We start from the raw sequence: 20,003 nt of genomic DNA, 5'->3' as shown, positions 1-20,003 counted from the left end.
GGGGTGCACTGGGTTGCATGGTGGGAAGACGGAAGGGCATGGCTGGAGGTATTGTCACAATTTCAATCTGGAGCCACACACCTGCCGACAGTGGCCCCCGCCTTCCTTAAGACCTTTGCCTGGCTGCAGCAAGCAGACGCCGTCTCGAAGCGATGGCCGTGGCACTCAGATGACACCGCAGACGCCGTCCACAGCCTCCCCAGGCCAGCCAGCCTTTCCTAACCCAGGTGGGCAGGGACCGCTGGTACTGATCCCCGGCTGGACTCTCAAGGAGGACTCCGTGCCAGTGACCCCCCCTTCCTCACGCTTCTGCGCACCAAAGGCTGAAAACCAGGATGGAGCGACTGCCCGGTGCCTGCAACCACCGCGTGGGGTGCCTGCTCTGCAGGGCTGGGGCTCAGGGTGCTCAGAGGTGCGGCTCCTCCCTGGGGAGCACAGACCTTGGGGAGGGTAAGGATCCCTGTGTGTCAGGGACACAGGTTGCGATGCACGCACAGGGGGAGTGCAGGCGGCCTCGGGAGAGGAGATGGGCTTTGCTGGCACCAGCGCTGGGGGAAGCTCACAGGATGCTTGGAGCCAGGAGAAAGGGCAGGAAGCCTTCAGGCAGAGGGACCAGGCATGGAGGAAGGGAGGCACCCGGGCTCCCGAGGGGGTCGACCAGGAGGAGACTGTAGGCCATGGCGGAATCTGGATTTTCCGCTGTGGCAGAGCTGGTTAGTTGTCCCCTAATATCTGTTCTCCCCTCTTTCCATGATAAGATGGCTGCTAAGAAGAAAGACTACATTTCCCAGCATTCCTTGCAGCAAAGCATGGCCACGTGACCATATTTTGGCCAATGGGGCAAAGGGAGAATGTCACGTACCAGTCCCAGCCTCTTGCCAGAAGCTAGCTTTGCTTCTCTTCTTTTTTGATTTTTCCTCCATCTGATGCCTCTGGCTGGCCAGCCACCCTAAGCCGCCTGATGAGGGGCTCCCCGGGGATGGCCAGGGTGCGCAGAAGGGGCCTGGTCCCCAGCGTCCTGTGTAGCTCAGCTCCAGGCTGCATCCTCCCGGGGAGAATTCAACACACTCTGCCTCGTTGCAATTTCCATTATTTGGGTTTCCTGTCACTCTCAGCGGGACCTAGTTCACGCTGATAGTAGAATTCCAGGCCTGGGGGGCATTGCTAGGTTTAAGCAGGAGCTGGCTGTGGGGTGGGGCTCGAGAGGGCCGCCAGGGAAGCAGGGCCTGAGTGAGGAGCCGAGGCAGTGGTCCAGGGGCCTGGCCAGGCCCTGGCTGGGGTGCATTTGGGGTGTGCTTGAGGCCGGCGCAGATCTTGGTGGCTCGCAGGTCTGGAGTCCGTGGTTCTGCAGGTTCTCCTGTCGGCCCCGCGGGGTTGTGCGAATTCCTGGTCCTGTTTACCCTCTTACCTGCCTGGGCCTGGTCTGGAGATGGCATGAAAGGTCTGCTCCTGCTCCTCTCAGGACATCCCAGCCATGCTTGGGTAACTCTTCCTCTGGTTTTTGGCTCTGTACCTCAATCCCGCCTTGCTGGGGAGCTCCTTGGGTCACCCCATATAGGTTTCCGTTTTCTCCGTGATCTCATAGAGCACTTGGATGGAAAGGGTGTGCGGTGGTTGATTGTAGCTCATGGCTACAGGACATTTCCCACAGTCCGTGGGCACTGGGCAATAGCCACGATCTCACTGAAGCTTGGAGGTAGTTCTTGAGGTAGAAGTTAGTACAATCCTTAGCTTACAGGTTGGAAACTGAGGCAGAGAGAGGTTAAAGTCACTTGGTAACTGGAGGAGCTGAGCTGGAACCCAAGCGTTCTGGCTCCTGAGCCCCAGCGTTCAGCTTCAGCTGCTTCAAGAGGCAGCAATTTACCAGCCTTTGTTCACTTGGGATTCCATTGTCAGGCTTTGGGGCTATTGACAACATTTTATCTAAAAAATGGTGCAGTCCAACCTGGCCAACATGGCAAAAACCCATCTCTACTAAAAATACAAAAATTAGCCAGGCATGGTGGTAATCTGCCACCAACCTGTAATCCCAGCTACTTGGGAGGCTGAGGCATGGGAATTGCTTGAACCTGGGAGGTGGAGATTGCAGTGAGGCGAGATCACACTACTGCACTCTGGCCTGGGCAACAGAGCGAGACTCTGTCTCAAAAAACAGAACAAAACAAACAAACAAAAATAGTGCAGCTGTGAGTATCTTGATACCACTGACTTTTTCCTTTTCTTTCTTTGTTTTTTAACCTTTGCCTTCTTTCCTTGGGGTACAGTGCTTAGAGAAAGGTTATTGGACAAAGGATGGAAAAGCTACTTGGTTCTTATGATCAGATGGCTGTCAGGTGACAGACCCTCTCCTCGACCTAACTCTACTCCACTAAGCCTTCAAGGCGCTGACCTTGGGCTCTGTCCTCGGCTTGTTTAGTTCAGGTTTAGCAAGAGTCCTGCTGGGTCAGTTTAGGGAAAATCCTATGTGATCACCCTCAATATTTGATCAAATTCCTCATCCTCCACTCTCGATATCTTGTTACCCTGGCCTGCTTTCAGGAAGATTCCTGCTGAGTTGGCCGAGCAAGCATCCCCTCTCCTCAATGTCTCCTCTTAGTCATTTTCCACCCACCCGGCACCCTTGCTCCTGGAGTGCACATCCTACTCGTCCTTGGTAGAGTGAGACTGAGCCCAATCTCGTTCTCCTACAGCTAAACCCCATTGTGGTAGCCCCCCTGGAATAAGGTCTTCCTACCTGTCTTTAACAAGAGTCATGAATACTTTTTTCTTTATTTTAACAATAATTATTATTATTATTATTTCTTATTATTATTATTTTTTGAGACGCAGTCTCGCTCTTTTGCCCAGGCTGGAGTGCAGTGGCGTGATCTCAGCTCACTGCCACCACACCTGGCTAACTTTTTTATTTTTAGTAGAGACAGGGTTTCACCATCTTGGCCAGGCTGATCTTGAACTGCTGACCTCATGATCCACCCACCTCGGCCTCCCAAAGTTCTAGGATTACAGGCATGAGCCACCACACCTGGCCATATGATTATTATTTTTAATAGAGATGGGGTCTTGCTATGTTGCTCAGGCTGGTCTTGAACTCTTGGACTCAAGCGATCCTCCCACTTCAGCCTGCCACAGTGTTGGGATTACAGGTGCGAGCCATGACTCCCGGCCAAATGTGTTTTCTTTAACATAGGAAAGGTTGAAGCAGTCGATAGCACCAACAGCCACGAGTTAATGTAAATATCCCCTCTGCCCCACCCCGTGCTACCTTTATTGGGTTTTATCTTTTTATTGCTTTTCGATAGTGTCGTAGGTGAGTAAAGATATCTTAAAGTATCAAGCCAGAGAAACTGGGAGATATTCCATGTCATGATTTCTTGTCTCTAACTCCCCATGTGAGGACTTTTATTATCCTCGACCACTGATTAAGTGGGTTCTTCAGCACTGAATTTTGTGTGTGTGTGTGTGTGAGACAGGGTCTCGCTCTGTCGCCTAGGCTGGAGTGGAGTGGCATGATCACAGCTTGCTGTAGCTTCTATCTCCCGGGTTGAAGTGATTCTCCTACTTCAGCCTCCCGCATAGCTGGGACTACAGGCGCACACCACCACACCTGGTTAATTTCTTTTTTTCTTTCTTTTTTTTTTTTGAGACGGAGTTTTGCTCTGTCGCCCAGGCTGGAGTGCAGTGGTGTGATCTCGGCTCACTGCAAGCTCAGCCTTCCGGGTTCACACCATTCTCCTGCCTCAGCCTCCCGAGTAGCTGGGACTACAGGCGCCCGCCACCATGCCCGGCTAATTTTTTTGTGTGTGTTTTCAGTAGAGACGGAGTTTCACCGTGTTAGCCAGGATGGTCTGGATCTCCTGACCTCGTGATCCTCCTGCCTCGGCCTCGCAAAGTGCTGGGATTGCAGGCGTGAGCCACTGCGCCTGGCCAATTTTTAAATTTTTAGTAGAGACAGGGTCTCCTTATGTTGCCCAGGCCTGTCTTGAACTCCTGGGCTCAAGTGATCCTCCCACCTCGGCCTCCCAAAGTGCTGGGATAACAAGCATGAGCCACTGTGCGCAGCCCAGCGTTAACTCTTATGGTTTCATTGGTTCCTTATGTATGTTGCAATGCATATTTTTTCCTTTCTTATTTATTTATTGAAAAACAGAGACGGGGTCTCTCTATATTGTCCAGGCTGGTCTTGAACTCCTGGGCTCAAGTGATCCTCCCACCTTGGCCTCCCAAAGTGCTGGGATTACAGGTGTGAGCCTGGCTACAATGCATATTCTTTTGAATCTATACTTTTGGAATATATATTTTTTTGATAAACATTTGTCCTTTATATTTGTCACGTGAAATTTCCCCCATCCACTTCATGCTGAGCATGTGAAGCCTGGCCACAATGCACATTCTTCTGAATTTATACTTTTGGAATGTGTATATATATATATATATATATATTTTTTTTTTTTTAGACAGAGTTTCCCTCTTATTGCCCAGGCCCCAGGCTGGATTGCGGTTCACTGCAACCTCCGCCTCCCGGGTTCAAGCGATTCTCCTGCCTCAGCCTCCCAAGTAGCTGGGATTACAGTGTGCACCACCATGCCCAGCTAATTTTTTTTATTTTTAGTAGAGATGGGGTTTTGCCATGTTGCCCAGGTTGGTCTCGAATTCCTGACCTCAGGTGATCCACCCACCTCAGCCTCCTAAAGTACTGGGATTACAGGCGTGAGCCACCATGCCCGACTGATAAGTTATTATTATTATTTGAAACAGGGTCTTGCTCTGTTGTCCAGCCTGGAGTGCGGTGGCACAATCTCTGCTCGCTGCAGCCTCAACCTCCTGGACAACGAACGCATGGTATTCAATCCTTGGGTCTCCTCAGACTCCTCTTGGCTGTGACAGTTTCTCAGCTGTTCCTTGTTTTTGATGACATTGACAGTTTTGAGGAGGGCTGTTCAGGTGTTTTGTAGAATGTCCCTCAATTGGGATTTATCTGATGTTTTCCTTATCGCCAGACTGGGGTTATGGTTTTTGGGGAGGAGGTTTGCAGAGATAAAGAGCCATTCCTGGTCGGGCGCAGTGACTCACGCCTGTAATTCCAGCACTTTGGGAGGCTGTGGAGGGTGGATCACCTGAGGTCAGGAGTTCGAGACCAGCCTGGCCAACATGGTGAAACCCCATCTCTACTAAAAATACAAAAATTAGCCGGGGATGGTGGCACACAGCTATTTGGGAGGCTGAGGCAGGAGAATCGCTTGAACCCAGGAGGTGGAGATTGCAGTGACCCGAGATCACACCATTGCACTCTAGACTGGGCAGTGAGTGCAACTCCATCTCAAAAAAAAAAAAAAAAAAGAAAACCAACCAAACAGGAGGCGTTCCCATCAGGTCACATCAAGGTACATGCTATCAACAGGGCTTATCACTGGTGACGCGGCCTGGGTCATGCAGCCGAGGAGAGTCACGGGTGTCTCCCTGGAGGTTGCCGTCTTTCCTGCCTTCCACCCACTCCGTACCCTGTTCTTTGGAAGGGAGGCCATGCATGCCACTCATGCGCACGGGGTGAGGGGTCACGCTCCTGGACAATGGAGTGGCTGCATAGACTACTTGGAATTCTGTGTGGGGGATTTGCCCCCCATCCCATTTATTTATTCATTCAGTGACTTATTTATGTCAGTATGGACTGATAACTATTTTATACTTTGAGTGGTAATCCTGTATTTCTCTATTTTGCAGCTCCAATTGTTCCACCTTTGGCCACTGGGCAGTCTTTCAGTTGACTCCTAGTCTGTTTCACGTTTCCCCCTGCAGTGTGTGCAAATGCGTGTGTGTACGAGTGCGTGTGTCTGTGTGCAAATGTGTGTATGCATGTATGTTTGTGCATGTGCGTGCATGCATGCATGCGCTTATGCATATATGTGTGTGAATACATGTGTGTATGTTTCTGTGTGCAAGTGGGTGTGTGCACGTGTGTGCATGTGTGCAAGTGTGTGTACATGTGTGCATGTGTGGATGTATGTGTTTTGAGCACTATAAGATGCTCCAGGCTTATCTTATATATTTCCTCTGCCCTAGAATCCAGCATTTCTCAAGGAGCCCTGGCTTGTTTTATTGGAGATGTTATTAGAGATCAAGATCTGGGAGGTGTGTGGGCTCCTTTTTACCTGGGTGGGGGCAAAGCATTTGTAAAGTCATCATTTCAGCGTCCTTGAAGCTGAGGACTCCACACCTAAGGCAGATGGATGTGAGCTTAGAGAGGTAGGGTTGATGGTCACTGTGGGTGCAGTGCTTATGGGCAAACCAGTGTCTGTAGGGGGGAGGGCTCCTCCTTATGGACATATAGGAAAGTGTTTATTCACTGCTTTTCTTGCTGAGGGGGCTCTGGGTGCCCAGCAGGACTTGATCCCAGAGGCCTCCTTGGCCTGGGGACTGGGTGGATTTGACGCTTGCACAGGTAGAGATTGCCCCATGCAGATGAGCCATGTAGGGTGCTCGGGCCCTAGGGACCCAGCCTCTGGGCCAGGGGCTGGCCTGCCCAGACCTGCTGGTGTCTCAGCTGGTGGCCGAGGGCCATAAGGCAGGCATTGTCCTCCACAAGGTCAGCTTTGCTGCTAACTTCCTGTTCTCATTAATAACCTGATACAAGGAATTCTATTGCAATTGTTTATGTGTCTCTCCCACAAGGCTGTGAGCAACACTGTATCCTGAGCTCGTGGTCTGATGCCTGGCACGCAGTAGGTGTTTAATAAATGATTCTTCGGTGCATAAATGAAAGAAAATGTGGGTGAAGTTAGCATGGTCAGGACCATTGCAGCTGCCTTCTGACCGGTCTCCTTACTTCTCCTTAGTCTCCAGGCAGCAGTTGGAGTGATACAGTAATGAGAATCACTCTCTTCCTTCTCTGGCCAGGGTGCAGCCCCAGACCGGTGCTTCCAGGGAGCCCTCGATGCCCTGGTGAGGGGTGTGGGCTTGGAAGCTGGGCACTTACACCTGTGGGTCGTCGCCACTGTTGGAGTAGCGGAGGCATCGAGCCCCCTCTCCTGATTTTCCACCATGACTAGTGGTGACAATATCGGGTCTCAATGGGTCCCTCCTGCCTCCAGTCCAGTGCCTTTTTGTGGGAACCATTATTGGCTTTTGGGGACCCTGAAGGAGGAATGGCCTGGTTATGCAATTTGGCTGGAGTGGAACATCCCCATGAGGACGTGGCAGTGAGTCTTCCCCAGCAGGCAGATGCCAGATGCACTGGAGACCATACCTGCCGTCTGGGAGGATTCCAGGTGAGCCCCTGGCGTGGGGGCTGGGGTGGGCTCTCCATCCTCCTATCCCTGGGACAAGCGTGTGGGGGACAGCGGGGGCCACCAGGAGCCACAGGAGACAGGCCCAGGCTCACCAGGTCTACTCTGGGACCGGCTGGGCCCCAGGAGGGCTGTGATCTTTCATGGCCGTGATGTTAGGAGAGAGACAAGGACCAAGGATGGTGATTCCTTCCCAAAGGGCCACAGCCGTCCAGTGAGGCTGAGCAGGGAGGAGCTGAGAAAGGCAGCCTCCCCCCGTTTCTCCCTCTCTCCACCATCAGCATCAGCTCCATTGCCCAAGGTGGTCGTCCTCTGCAGGGGCTGGGGCTTGTAAGCAATGCCCTCCGCCCCCACCTGGCGGTGGTTACTCTCCGATTCCTGGGGCCTGCCCGACCTTCACTGCAGCAGGGTTTTATGAGCGGCCTCACCACTTTATCAATTGCTGTTGCCTTTTATTACTTCTCAGGGGCTTTATCTCAGTGGCCGCCTTGCCTCCCGGCTAAATGAGGATTAATTTTTTAACAGGATTATGTGCTGTGTGTGGGTTAGCTGTACTCTCTGGGGACAGCCAGGCACTCCCCTCCCTCTTAGCCTCTCCCTCCCCCCAGGCCTCCCTCGCTGGTTTGCTGGGAGCAGGGGCTGCATGTGGGGGCCCCAGGAGCTGGGGGCTGCATAATTCCAGACTCTGGGATGGGGGTGGGGTGGCAAGGGCCGGACCTGGACTCTGGGTGGTGGAGACGTCCTTGGGCAGGGCCTGCCCTGCAGGGTAAAGTTCCTTTAGAGATTTCAGCCACTTCTTGAAGGACACCAGACTTGGCCACTGAGGAGCTGGGAGTGGGGAGAGATGGAGCAGGAGCAGGAGCAGGGGGACATGGGGAGAGAGAGGATGGGGGCCACCTTGCCAAGCCCACCTGCCCCGGTATCTCAGAGCAGCAAAGCCTGAACATGGTCAGCATCAGACTTTCTTGGTCCTTCTCCTGGAACACAATTTCTTTCTTTTTTTTTTTTTTTTTAATTTTATTATTATTATACTTTAAGTTTTAGGGTACATATGCACAACGTGCAGGTTTGTTACATATGTATACATGTGCCATGTTGGTGTGCTGCACCCATTAACTCGTCATTTAGTATTAGGTATATCTCCCAATGCTATCCCTCCCCCCTCCCCCCACCCCACAACAGTCCCCAGTGTGTGATGTTCCCCTTCCTGTGCCCATGTGTTCTCATTGTTCAATTCCCACCTATGAGTGAGAACATGCGGTGTTTGGTTTTTTGTCCTTGAGATAGTTTGCTGAGAATGATGGTTTCCAGTTTCATCCACGTCCCTACAAAGGACATGAACTCATCATTTTTTATGGCTGCATAGTATTCCATGGTGTATATGTGCCACATTTTCTTAATCCAGTCTATCGTTGTTGGACATTTAGGTTGGTTCCAAGTCTTTGCTATTGTGAATAGTGCCGCTATAAACACACGTGTGCATGTGTCTTTATAGCAGCATGATTTATAATCCTTTGGATATATACCCAGTAATGGAATGGCTGGGTCAAATGGTATTTCTAGTTCTAGATCCCTGAGGAATCACCACACTGACTTCCACAATGGTTGAACTAGTTTACAGTCCCACCTGGAACACAATTTCAATTTTCCACCAAAGTTTGATAAAGGTGAGCCTGTTCTCACCCCTCCTGTGTCTATCGCCTGGAGGACAAAACCCGGGATCCCACCTCCAGCTCTCCATGCCACCATCTCCTTCACAAACCAGAGGGAGGCCTCCTTCTTTGCCCATCAGGAAAGCCTCTGCATCAGTCCAGGGTGGGCCTCCAGACACCAGTCTAGGGGGCTTCTCCCTCTTGCCCCAGGCAGAGCTGATGCCCTTGTGGGCTTCCCTTGTGATTCTTCTGTTGGGCCTCCTGTCCCCTCTGGAGTTATGAATTTGTGGGTGTGCTTACCCACATGCTGTGGGCCCCTGAAAGGGACACATTGATACTGCATTCATATCCAGGCGTGTGGGAGGTGCCAGGCCTGTTTACGGAAGGAGTGATGAATGGATGGATGAATGAATCAATGAAGGGATGAATGCATGAGGGAGGAAGGGAGGGGGTCATTGGCTCCCTGAAGGGGCCCAGGGCTGACTTGTTCACAGCTCCCTCTTCCCTTGGCTGAGCCCAGGGCGAGCTGGCAGCTGTAGGCCTGGGATGTTTGAGCGGCAGCCTCGTGGGCAGCTGGGTTGATGGGGTGAGGTCCTGGCCAGAGGAGAAATTGTCCCTGTTCAGGTCTGGCTTTTCCTCCGGAGTTCCTGCTCTGCAGGTGTGTGCAGACCTGGCTTAGCTGATGTAATGAATGACCACACACTGAGTGGCTTCAAGCAGCAGTCGTCCATTCTGGTGGCCTGGGCGTCCTTAGCTTGTGGCTGCATCCCTCCTGCTTAGCCACCATCCTCACGAGGCCTTCTCTGTGTCTGTCCCTACGACTCCTATAGGGACACCAGCCCTTGGATGTTGGGCCTGCCTGAATAACCCAGGATGACCTCATCTCCTCATCCTTCACTTAATTCCATCTGCAAAGGCCCTCTGTCCAAAAAAGGCCGTATTCACACATTCTGGGAATTAGGACAGGGTCATATCCTTTTGTGGGACCACCCTTCAACCCATAAAATACCCATATGCCCATATGCTTGACGAACCACCTTCCTCCTCTCTGGAAGCCTCTGTGCTCACACCTAGAATTTCCGGGTATGAGTCTATGCCCATCTGTGACCATCCTGTGTCCGGTTTTTTTTTTTTTTTTTTTTGAGATGGAGTCTTGCCCAGACTGGAGTGCAGTGGCGCGATCTTGGCTCACTGCCAGCTCCACCTTCCAGGTTCACGCCATTCTCCTGCCTCAGCCTCCTGAGTAGCTGGCACTACAGATGCCTGCCACCACAACCGGCTAATTTTTTGTATTTTTAGTAGAGACGGGGCTTCACCGTGTTAGCCAGGATGGTCTCGATCTCCTGATCTTCTGATCCACCCACCTCAGCCTCTCAAAGTGCTGGGATTACAGGCGTGAGCCACCGCGCCCGGCCTGTCCTGTGTTTTTTTTTACATTTATTTTTTGAGACAGGATCTCGCGCTGTCACCCAGGCTGGAGTACAGTGGTGAGATCACGGCTCACTGTGTAGCCTCAACCTCCTGGGCTCAAGCCATCTCCCATCTCAGCCTCCTGAGTAGCTGATACCACAGGTATGCACCACCACGCCCAGCTAATTTTTAAGATGTATTTGTAGAGACAGGGTCTCCCTATGTTGCTCAGGCTGGTCTGGTACTCCTAGGTTCCAGGGATCCTCCTGCCTCAGACTCTCAAAATGTTGGGATTACAGGCTTGCGTGGCGTGTCCCTTGTTTATTTGTTCATGCATGCCACTCCTGGGTATATGCCCAAGAGAATTGGAAGCAGGGACTCAAAGAGATACTTGCACACAGGTGTTCATAGCAGCTTATTCACAGAAGCAAAAATGTGGCAACAGGCCGGGCGCGGTGGCTCACGCCTGTAATCCCAGCATTTTGGGAGGCTGAGGCAGGTGGATCACCTGAGGCCAGGAGTTCGAGACCAGCCTGACCAATATGGTGAAATCCCGTCTCTACTAAAAATACAAAAATTAGCCAGGCGTGGTGGCAGACGCCTGTAATCCCAGCTACTTGGGAGGCTGAGGTGAGAGAATCGCTTGAACCCAGGAGGTGGGGGTTGCAGTGAGCTGAGATCGCGTCACTGCATTCCAGCCTGGGCGACAAGAGCAAGACTCTGTCTTAAAAAAAAAAAAATGTGGAAACAACTCAAGTGTTCAATGGCCCCAGCTGCCTATGACATGACAATGAACTCCAAGGTCCTGGGGCTGATTTTGAGGAGCACCAGAATGGGGAGGCGCCTTCACCCCTGGAGAGCGGGGCACGGGCAGGGCCGGACAGAGAGGCGCAGACTCAGCGCAGCCCCTCCCTCTGGGGTCTCCAGGCAGCAAGGCCTGAGGTGTTGTCTCTGGGGGCTCAGGCCCTGGTGCAGCTTGGGGGCCACTGGGCAGTAATGGGGGGTTCTGTGGCTCTGTCCAGTCCTCTTTGTGATTTTGGGTGATGCCCTCTGTGAGCAGCAGGAGTTTAACAAGCCCCGTGCTCTGCTGGGCTCTGGATGGCACACAGAGGCTCCTCCACTCACGCTGGGGTCCCTGTAAACCCATCGAAAGTGGAACATATCCTGTCAAAAATGCATTTACTGGCTGGGCGCCGTGGCTCACGCCTGAAATCCCAGCACCTTGGGAGGCCGAGGCGGGCAGATAGCTTGAGCTCAGGAGTTTGAGACCAGCCTGGACAACATGGTGAAACCCCGTCTCTACTAAAAATACAAAAATTAGCTGGGCGGGATGGTGCATGCCTGTAATCCCAGCTACTCGTGAGGCTGAGGCACGAGAATCACTTGAACCCAGGAAGCAGAGGTTGCAGTGAGCTGAGATGGCACCACTGCACTCCAGCCTGGGCAACACAGTGAGACTGTATCACCAAAAAAAAAAAAAAAGTGCATTTAGTATGCCTAACCACCAGGCCAGCTCAGCCCAGCCGACCTCAGATGTGCTCAGGACACTCCCATTAGCTTCTAGGTGGGCAAAATCAGCTCACACAAAGCCTGCTTTTTTTTTTTTTGAGACTGACTCTCACTCTGCCACCCAGGCTGGAGTGCAGTGGTGTGATGATTATAGCTTACTGCAGCTTCAAACTCTTGGGCTTAAGTGATCCTCCTGCCTCAGCATCCCAAGAAGCTGGGACTACAGGTATGTGCCACCATGCCTGGCTAATTTAAAAAAGGTTTGTTTTATTTTGTAGAAATGGGGTCTCGCCATGTTGCCAAGGCTGGTCTTGAACTCCTGGGCTCAAGCCATCCTCCTGCTTTGGTCTCCTAAAGTGCTGGGATTACAGGCGTGAACCACTGTCCCCAGCTCACGAAGCTATTTTCCTAATCAAGTGTTGATTTTCTTGTGCAATTTGTCAAATACTGTACTGAAAGTGAACATGGTTGTGTGGGACTCAAGTGCTGTTGCTGCTGAGTTCCGGCCGCATTCCTACCGTCTTGGAGTCAGGGCCCGTCGGTGGAGCCATCCTAAGGCAGGGCCATCTGTGTAGGACTCTGCTGTTTGCAGAGACTTTTGTTGGTGATCACCAGGCTTGGAACCTTGGAGGAACCCAGCGGGGAGCACGCAATGTGGAGTGGGACGTTCACTGGACCAGGGAGGTCGGGCCGTGGTTAGGAACCCGGGGGAGGAAGAGCTGAGGGGGTTGGGGGTCTGAGCTTTTCTCAGTGGCTCAGCCACGACCCTGGGCTACCCCTGCCCCAGGCCTCCCTCCTGTGCCTGTGAGCTGGGGGTGATCACTAGTGTCCCCTCCCCCAGCACATAGGGCTGTGCCAGGCACAAGGAGGAGGCTTGCCGAGTTCCCACTGAGGACAGACCACCCGGGAAACCACTCGGACAGCCTTGGGGAAGATGAGGGTGGGTCCAGGAGATGCCAAGGGCAGGCCCTTGGGAAGGTTTTTCAACAGAGCCTCTGCCCTGCCACCCCTGTGCCCTTGCCTGTCACCACAGGGTCTCGGAGAGGACAGCCATGTGGCTCAGCATGGCCAGGGGTAGGATAGACTGTCCTGCTGCAGAGGACCCACCGGGGCCCAGTGGGACAGTCCTCCCCCTCCCCCTGGGACTCCATGAACTGCGCTGTCCTCCTGCCCAAGAAGCTTCCCTCTGAGGCATCTCGGGTCCAGGTCCGTCCTGCTCACCCAGGGCCAGAAGCCCCCAGGAGGCCCATGGTAAGAAGGAGGGCGAGACATAAACAATTTCCCCCTCCTCTGCCGAAGGCACTGGTGTCAGCGTGCTTTGCATGCAGCAGCCTTTTCCCTGGGCAGCAAGGGCCTGAGTGGGCGCCTCCCCCACTGCCTCCTGGGTGTCAGCCCCAGACTGCCCCACGGCTCCACCCCGGTTCAGAGCCACTCAGCCCCCCGGGAAAGGTGGCTGGGTCATGAGTTGGGGATACGAGGGGGGTCAGTGCCTGCTAGTTGGCGCCAGAAAACCACCTTTGCTGGACTTGGCGTTGAGGGATGGCAAGGGGGCCTCGGAGACACTCTCCTCCCTCCGCCCTGCACCTCCAGGGTACCCGCGGTCACTCAGTTCCTGACTGCCTGCTTTGGGCTGGGATCCCAGGACCCACCCTCTCCCGGCTTCTGCTGAGCCATGCCCTCCGGGGGGCGGGTCCCCTGCCTGCTGCCACCACCTTGCGAGTGTCACTCAGAGCCCCTGCTGCACGGAGCCACGCTGTGGGTTTCCTTTCCTGTGTGGACCTGCAGAGAAGCTGCCTTGTCGCTGTCCCCTCATTGGTGGGGTATAAATCCTCGTTGTCACTATCTTCTTGGCCCTCTGCCACCAGCCGTGGACTCTGGGGACACTTGGGACTCAGGCCTGGAATTTTCCCCAAGGTTTTTCATAGGTGCGTTGGTGTAAACAGGGTCCCTTCTTGCCCCAGAGGCTGAGCTCCCATGGGCAGGGGGAGAGTGGGAGCAGCTGTCTGAGGGCCAGGCTGCGGGGACAGGGTCCGGGGTTTCCTGTGGAAACGGTGAAGAGCGCCCGTCCCTGCCCTGGCTCCAGCCAGCGTCTGGTCGCTCTGGTGGGCAGGGAGTGGCAGCTGCAGAACGCACGAAGGAGGTGGGTGGGGTGGGAGTGGCTGGTGCTGACTTTGTCCAAAGGCCAGAGGTGCGGTGGGGCCCCTGGACACCGCGTGGCTAAGGGCTTCTCCATTCACCAGGGCTGTTATCACAGAGTCTTTCCAGAGAGCCTGCAAACGGTCTGCTATCTCCAGAAACGTCTATTTTATAGGCACCTGGATGTCTACTGTGTCCTGATACGGAGGAGAGGACATGCTATGGGAGATAACGTGGCTACCTTTGGCCACGTCAGGTGGATAAGAGATGGCCAACAGGTCACTGCAGGGCCTGCTCCCCCTTACCTCCCCCATCAGGGGACAGGATCTCGTGTGTGTGTGTGTGTGTGTGTGTGTGTGGCGGGAAGGAGTGTCCCTCTGGTGCGGTCCTTGGGTAGGAAACCACCTTGATGTTGGTCCCATGGCCATTGGTGTTGGCCTCATCGTCACCACCTTCAGTCTCTGGACAGCAACAGGCTCCACTGAGCAGGTGCCCAGTGACACCTGGTGCATTAGAGGGTGGGGCTGAGCCCCGGTGAGCCAGGACCTGCCGAAAGATCAAGGGGAAGAGCATAGACCCCCCTCCACCAGCCCTGGAGACCCACGAAGGAACCATGGGTCCACAGTTTGAGCCCCAGTTTGAGCCATGAGTTGTGTCCACGGCAGCCTCGCTTCCTTTGCTGGGCCTTGGCGGTGATAACGCCTGAATCTGTGCAGATCTCAGGTTAGCCTTCTCCAGCTCAGCCTCTGTCGCCTCACGGGACGCCTTAGTTCCCGGGCATTGATTCAGCACCTGCTGTGTGAAGGGAAAACCGAGGCCAGTCCTTGCTCCTGAGGACTCAAGGGTCTGGATGTAGGGGGAAACCCACACCTCACAATGCTCCCAGATGATGGACGCAGCGCAGGGCCTAGGCTCACTCCAGGGATGTGGGGCACAGGGCCCGGAGCCCGTCTGGATGAGGGAGCGCCGTGCCCTCTGTGGGCTGGAGGGACAGGGAGCCTTTGGTGGCTGGTGAAAGCATTTTGCCAGCTGGGAATATTCTTTTTGCTGGCCGTGTCTAATCTGGTTTCTGGGGAAGATAAGAGGAGGCTACATCAGCAGATGCCTGTCACCGTGGACTAAGAGCCGGCTCAGGGAATCCGATTCCAGCTCAGAACCCGGGGCCCCAGGAGCCGCTCAAGGCCGTGGCTCTGTCTCTTTTTGGACTCGAGGGACTCTGACCATAGTTGTGGACTCTCCCTAGAAAATATGCACACATAGCAATTTGCTGACCTGTCCTGGGAGCTCAAGGGAGGCCCAAGGCAGTGGGGCTGGGGGGCAGGGAGCAGAGGGGCAAGGCCGGGACCAGGCGAAAGAGGAAAGGAGAGAGCATGGGGCTCCTGTCCCCTTGAGGCTGCCGTGCAGGGGCTGGCTGCATTCCGAGCCTGGAGGAACAGCTCTGCCTTGCAGGGAATTAGCACAGTCTGCCTGTCTGGCCGCTTCACTGTGGGTTGGCCCCTGTGCCATTGAGGATGGCGATGGGGGAGGAAGGGCGGTGATGAGGGAGGAAGGGCGGTGATGAGGGAGGGAGGGTCCTGAGGTACCACCTGCCCCCAGATGGCCAAGGTGACCCTCCCCAGCGTCCCTGAGCTTCGCAGGCATGTAGGGGAGCCTCGGAGGGCACATCTGTTTGCTGTTTCTGCTGTTACACGTGACCACAAACTTAGTGGTTTAAAACAATGCAAATGTATTTATTTTTTCCTCTTTTTTCCCTCATGTAAGACAGGTAATGTGCCACTGTTCTAAGGATGTTTCACGTCCCACGCAAGAGTGTGAAAACCCCCTCATCACACATATCAGCCACAAAAGGATCAAAACAATGCCAATTTATTATTTTAGAGTTCTGGGGGTCAGAAGTCCCATGGGGCCGCGCTGGGCTAAAGCCAGGGTGTCAGCAGGGCTGGCTCCTTCTGGAGGCTGGGGGCAGATCCGTCTCCTGGCCTTTCCCGGCTTCTGAAGGCCACAGCGTTCTGGGCCTCAGTCCCAGGCTGGGGCGTCACCACACCCTCTGCTTTCGCACCATGTCTGCTCTGACCCCCGCCTCTTTCTCACAGGGGCCCTTGTAATGCCATTGGGTTCACCTGCATGATCCCAGGGAGTCTCCCATCGCAGGACCCTCGGTCACACTGGCAATGTCCCTTTTACCATGAAAAGTAGCCCATTCACAGTCCCGGGATTAGCATGTGGGCCTTTTGGGGGGCACCATTCTACACACTGTGGAGCGTGTGCAGGAGCGACCAGACCTCAGGGGGGCTCTCAAATTGACCTCATCCCCAGCACAAAGTCCAGGAGGAATGGAGTGAGGTGTCCAGGATGCTGGAGCCTGGTGGGGGCTGGACAGGGACTCTGCTCAGTCACCCAGCCCCAATGTGAGGGGCCCACGGCTGTGGGTGCAGGAGCCGCAAGGGAGAAGTCATGGCCCCATTGACTTTCCTTCCCCAAACTCGGATCCCCTGAAACAGAGAGGTGAGGCTCAGGGGCGAAGGGCGAGCAACTTCTGCAATAAGATTTCCATGATGCCTGATCATGTCTGTGAGAGAAAGGCTATGTCTTTCTTTATTTTTATTTATTTTTTGAGACAGAGTCTTGCTCTGTCACCCAGGCTGGAGTGCAGTGGCTTGATCATAGCCCACTGCAGCCTCAACTTCCCAGCCTCAAGCAATCCTCTCTCCTAGGCCTCCCAAGTAGCTGGGACTACAGGCATGTGTCTTGGGAGGCAATTTTTTTTTTTTTTTTTTTTTTTTTTAGAGACGAGGGTCTCACCATGTTGCCCAGGCTGGTCTCGAACTCCTGGTCTCAAGCAATCCTCCTGCCTTGATATCCCAAAGTGCTGGGATTACAGGCATGAGCCACCATGCCTAGTCTCTTTTCAAAAAAAAAAATTTTTTTTGAGTCTCAGTTTCACTCTTGTTGCCCAGGCTGGAGTGCAATGGTACGGTCTTGACTCACTGCAACCTCCGCCTTCCGGGTTCAAGCAATTCTCCTGCTTCAGCCTCCTGAGTAGCTGGGATTATAGGCGCCTGCCACCACACCCGGCTTATTTTGTTTATTTTTATTTTTAGTAGAGATGTGGTTTTACCATGTTGGCCAGGGTGATCTTGAACACCTGACCTCAGGTGATCTGCTCGCCTCGGCCTCCCAAAGTGCTGGGATTACAGGCGTGAGCCACCGTGCCTGGCCTCAAAATTTTTTAATGTAAGTTTTCAAATAAACTCACACACGTGATCAGTGATCACCACACATGCTTTATCGATAATCACCACACTTGTTTCATGCATTGCTGTTGTCTTTCTCTTTGCTTTTCCCCTGTGGCTGAAGCATTTTCCATCCTGTAGCAAAAACGTTCTGAAATTTTGTTCCTATGAACTTCAGGATGCAAGGCGCCAAGTATGGGAAACTCTGGAACACACTTGCATCTCCCTTAGGGCAATGTTCAAATTAACAGTCATTCCTTGGCACCCGCTCAGGCCCCATCTGGAATCACATTCCCCTGATTGTTTGCTTATGTCCATCAGATGGAACACACAGGTTCCTAACAAGGCCCACAGTTTAAGTTTTGTGGTGGCGCCTCTGGAACCTCTCTTACTCTAGATCAGGCGCCGCCCCGACCCCCATTGCTCCTCCCGCCACTTGTGATTTGTTGCAGAAACCAGATCAGCTGTCCTGCAAATGTGTCGCCTATCGCGCAGCTGTTTTCCTCTCTGTGGTGTCGCCTCGCCCCGTGTCTCCTGCAAATGGAAGCTGTGCTGCAGAAACGCCCTTAGATTCGGGCTCATCTTTCTTTGCCAGCCTTCGTGGGCAGAGCTGTGAGAGCCACATGGAAGCACCTGTAATGCTAAGTGTGCTCAGTGGGTCCAGGTGCCCATTGCCTGGGCCCACCCTGTGATGCTAAGTGTGCCCAGTAGGTCCAGGTGGTCATAGCCGGGATCCACCCTGTGGGTCCAGGTGGCCACAGCCCGGACCTACCCTGTGATGCCCTTGTTTTGTCATTACTGATCTCATCCATGACCCTTGTGAGAAACAATTATGTCATGAGAGGTGGCAAAATCGCGGTTTCTCTCATGATCTTGTCTCTTCACAATGAGTAGCTGAAATTGTTCTGTTAAAAACAACAACAACAAAAAAGGCTGGGCACAGTGGCTCACGCCTGTAATCCCAGAGCTTTTGTGGGCCAAGCTGAGAGAGGCCAGGAGCTTGAATCCAGCCTGGGCAACATGGCAAGACCCCATCTCTACAAAAAAATAAAACATTAGCCAGGTGTGGTGGTGCGCGCCTGTAGTCTCAGCTACTCAGGGGCTGAGGTAGAAGGATCCTTTGAGCCCAAGAGGTTAAGGCTGCAGTGAGCTGTGATTACACCGCTGCACTTCAGCCTGAGTGATGGAGCGAGTCCCTGTCTCTTAAATAAAACAACCAAACAGGCTGGGTGTGGTGGCTCACACCTGTAATCCCAGCACTTTGAGAGGCTGAGGTGGGTGGATCACCTGAGGTCAGGAGTTTGAGACCACCCTGGCCAACATGGTGAAACCCCATCTCTACTAAAAATATAAAAAATTAGCAGGGCCTGGTTGCGGGCGCCTGTACTCTCAGCTACTCAGGAGTCTGAGGCAGGAGAATCACTTGAACCCAGGAGACAGAGGCTGCAGTGAGCCGAGGTTGTGCCATTGCATTCCAGCCTGGGCAATAGAGCAAGACTCCATCTCAAAAAAAAGAAACCAAACAAACAAAAACCAAAAAAACTTGCTGTTGTCCACTAGAGTTATTGAGTTATCCTGAAATATAGTTAAAAGGGAAATTCCTAATTCTTTTCTTTTAATTGACAATGTTCTGAGTAGAGAGTTGGAGGCTTGTTTTTCCAGTGCATTACCGATGGGTTTTGGTTTGGTTTCTCTCTTTAAATCTATTTATAGCTTTTGTGTATTCATTGTGTATTCAGCAATTATACACAATGAGTACACAAAAAATTACACAACCAATACACAAAAGGTAAAAGTAGATTTAAAAAGCGAGATACCAAGGCTTGATTTTAGGCTCAATTTGTCCCCTCTTTGGCCAGGGATTTCTAATTTTTTTCCCCTCAAAAGTGGTAGGCCAGGGTGCCTTCCCGTCAGTGGTGGGAGGAAAGGTTAGTTGCCCTGGACAGTGGGTGAATGCCAGGGTGCGTGTCAGGGAGGGGAGGGGCTGGTGGGTGAATGCCAGGGTGCCAGTGTCAGGGACGGAGGGGCTGGTGGGTGAATGCCAGAATGCCAGTGTCAGGGATGGAGGGGCTGGTGGGTGAATGCCAGGGTGCCAGTGTCAGGGAGGGAGGGGCTGGTGGGTGAATGCCAGGGTGCCAGTGTCAGGGACGGGAGGGGCTGGTGGGTGAATGCCAGAATGCCAGTGTCAGGGATGGAGGGGCTGGTGGGTGACTGCCAGGGTGCCAGTGTCAGGGATGGAGGGGCTGGTGGGTGAATGCCAGAATGCCAGTGTTAGGGAGGGAGGGGCTGGTGGGTGAATGCCAGGGTGCCAGTGTCAGGGAGGGAGGGGCTGGTGGGTGAATGAATGCCAGAATGCCAGTGTCAGGGAGGGAGGGGCTGGTGGGTGAATGCCAGGGTGCCAGTGTCAGGGACGGAGGGGCTGGTGGGTGAATGCCAGAATGCCAGTGCCAGGGAGGGGAGGGGCTTGTTGAAGAGAAACTTTCTTCAGGGCCATTGCTTTCCCTGCCTTGTTTGAAGTGCCTGGATTGGGCTCTCTGAAAACCAACAACATCTTATTAGAAGACAGGGGCTTCTTCTCTTTTCTTTCTTTCTTTTTTTTTTTTGAGATGGAGTTTCACTCTTGTTGCCCAGGCTGGAGTGCAATGGCGTGATCTCGGCTCACTGCAACTTCTGCCTCCCGGGTTCAAGCGGTTTTCCTGCCTCAGCCTCCCAAGTACCTGGGATTACAGGCATGCGCCACCATGCCTGGCTAATTTTTGTATTTTTTAGTAGAGACAGGGTTT

The 20,003-nt window shown here is 53.4% G+C and overlaps 1 pseudogene; it reads right to left on the bottom strand.

Annotated features, from left to right (window-relative positions):
* Positions 1-15,742: 15,742 nt before the first annotated feature.
* LOC129018546 (small nucleolar RNA U13) lies at positions 15,743-15,838 on the bottom strand (annotated as a pseudogene).
* Positions 15,839-20,003: the final 4,165 nt, after the last annotated feature.

Source organism: Pongo pygmaeus, chromosome 19 (assembly GCF_028885625.2).
Source record: "Pongo pygmaeus isolate AG05252 chromosome 19, NHGRI_mPonPyg2-v2.0_pri, whole genome shotgun sequence".
Classification (NCBI taxonomy): Eukaryota; Metazoa; Chordata; class Mammalia; order Primates; family Hominidae; genus Pongo; species Pongo pygmaeus.
The sequence above is the reverse complement of the archived record's forward strand: the minus strand, read 5'-3'. Positions and strand labels throughout refer to the sequence as shown.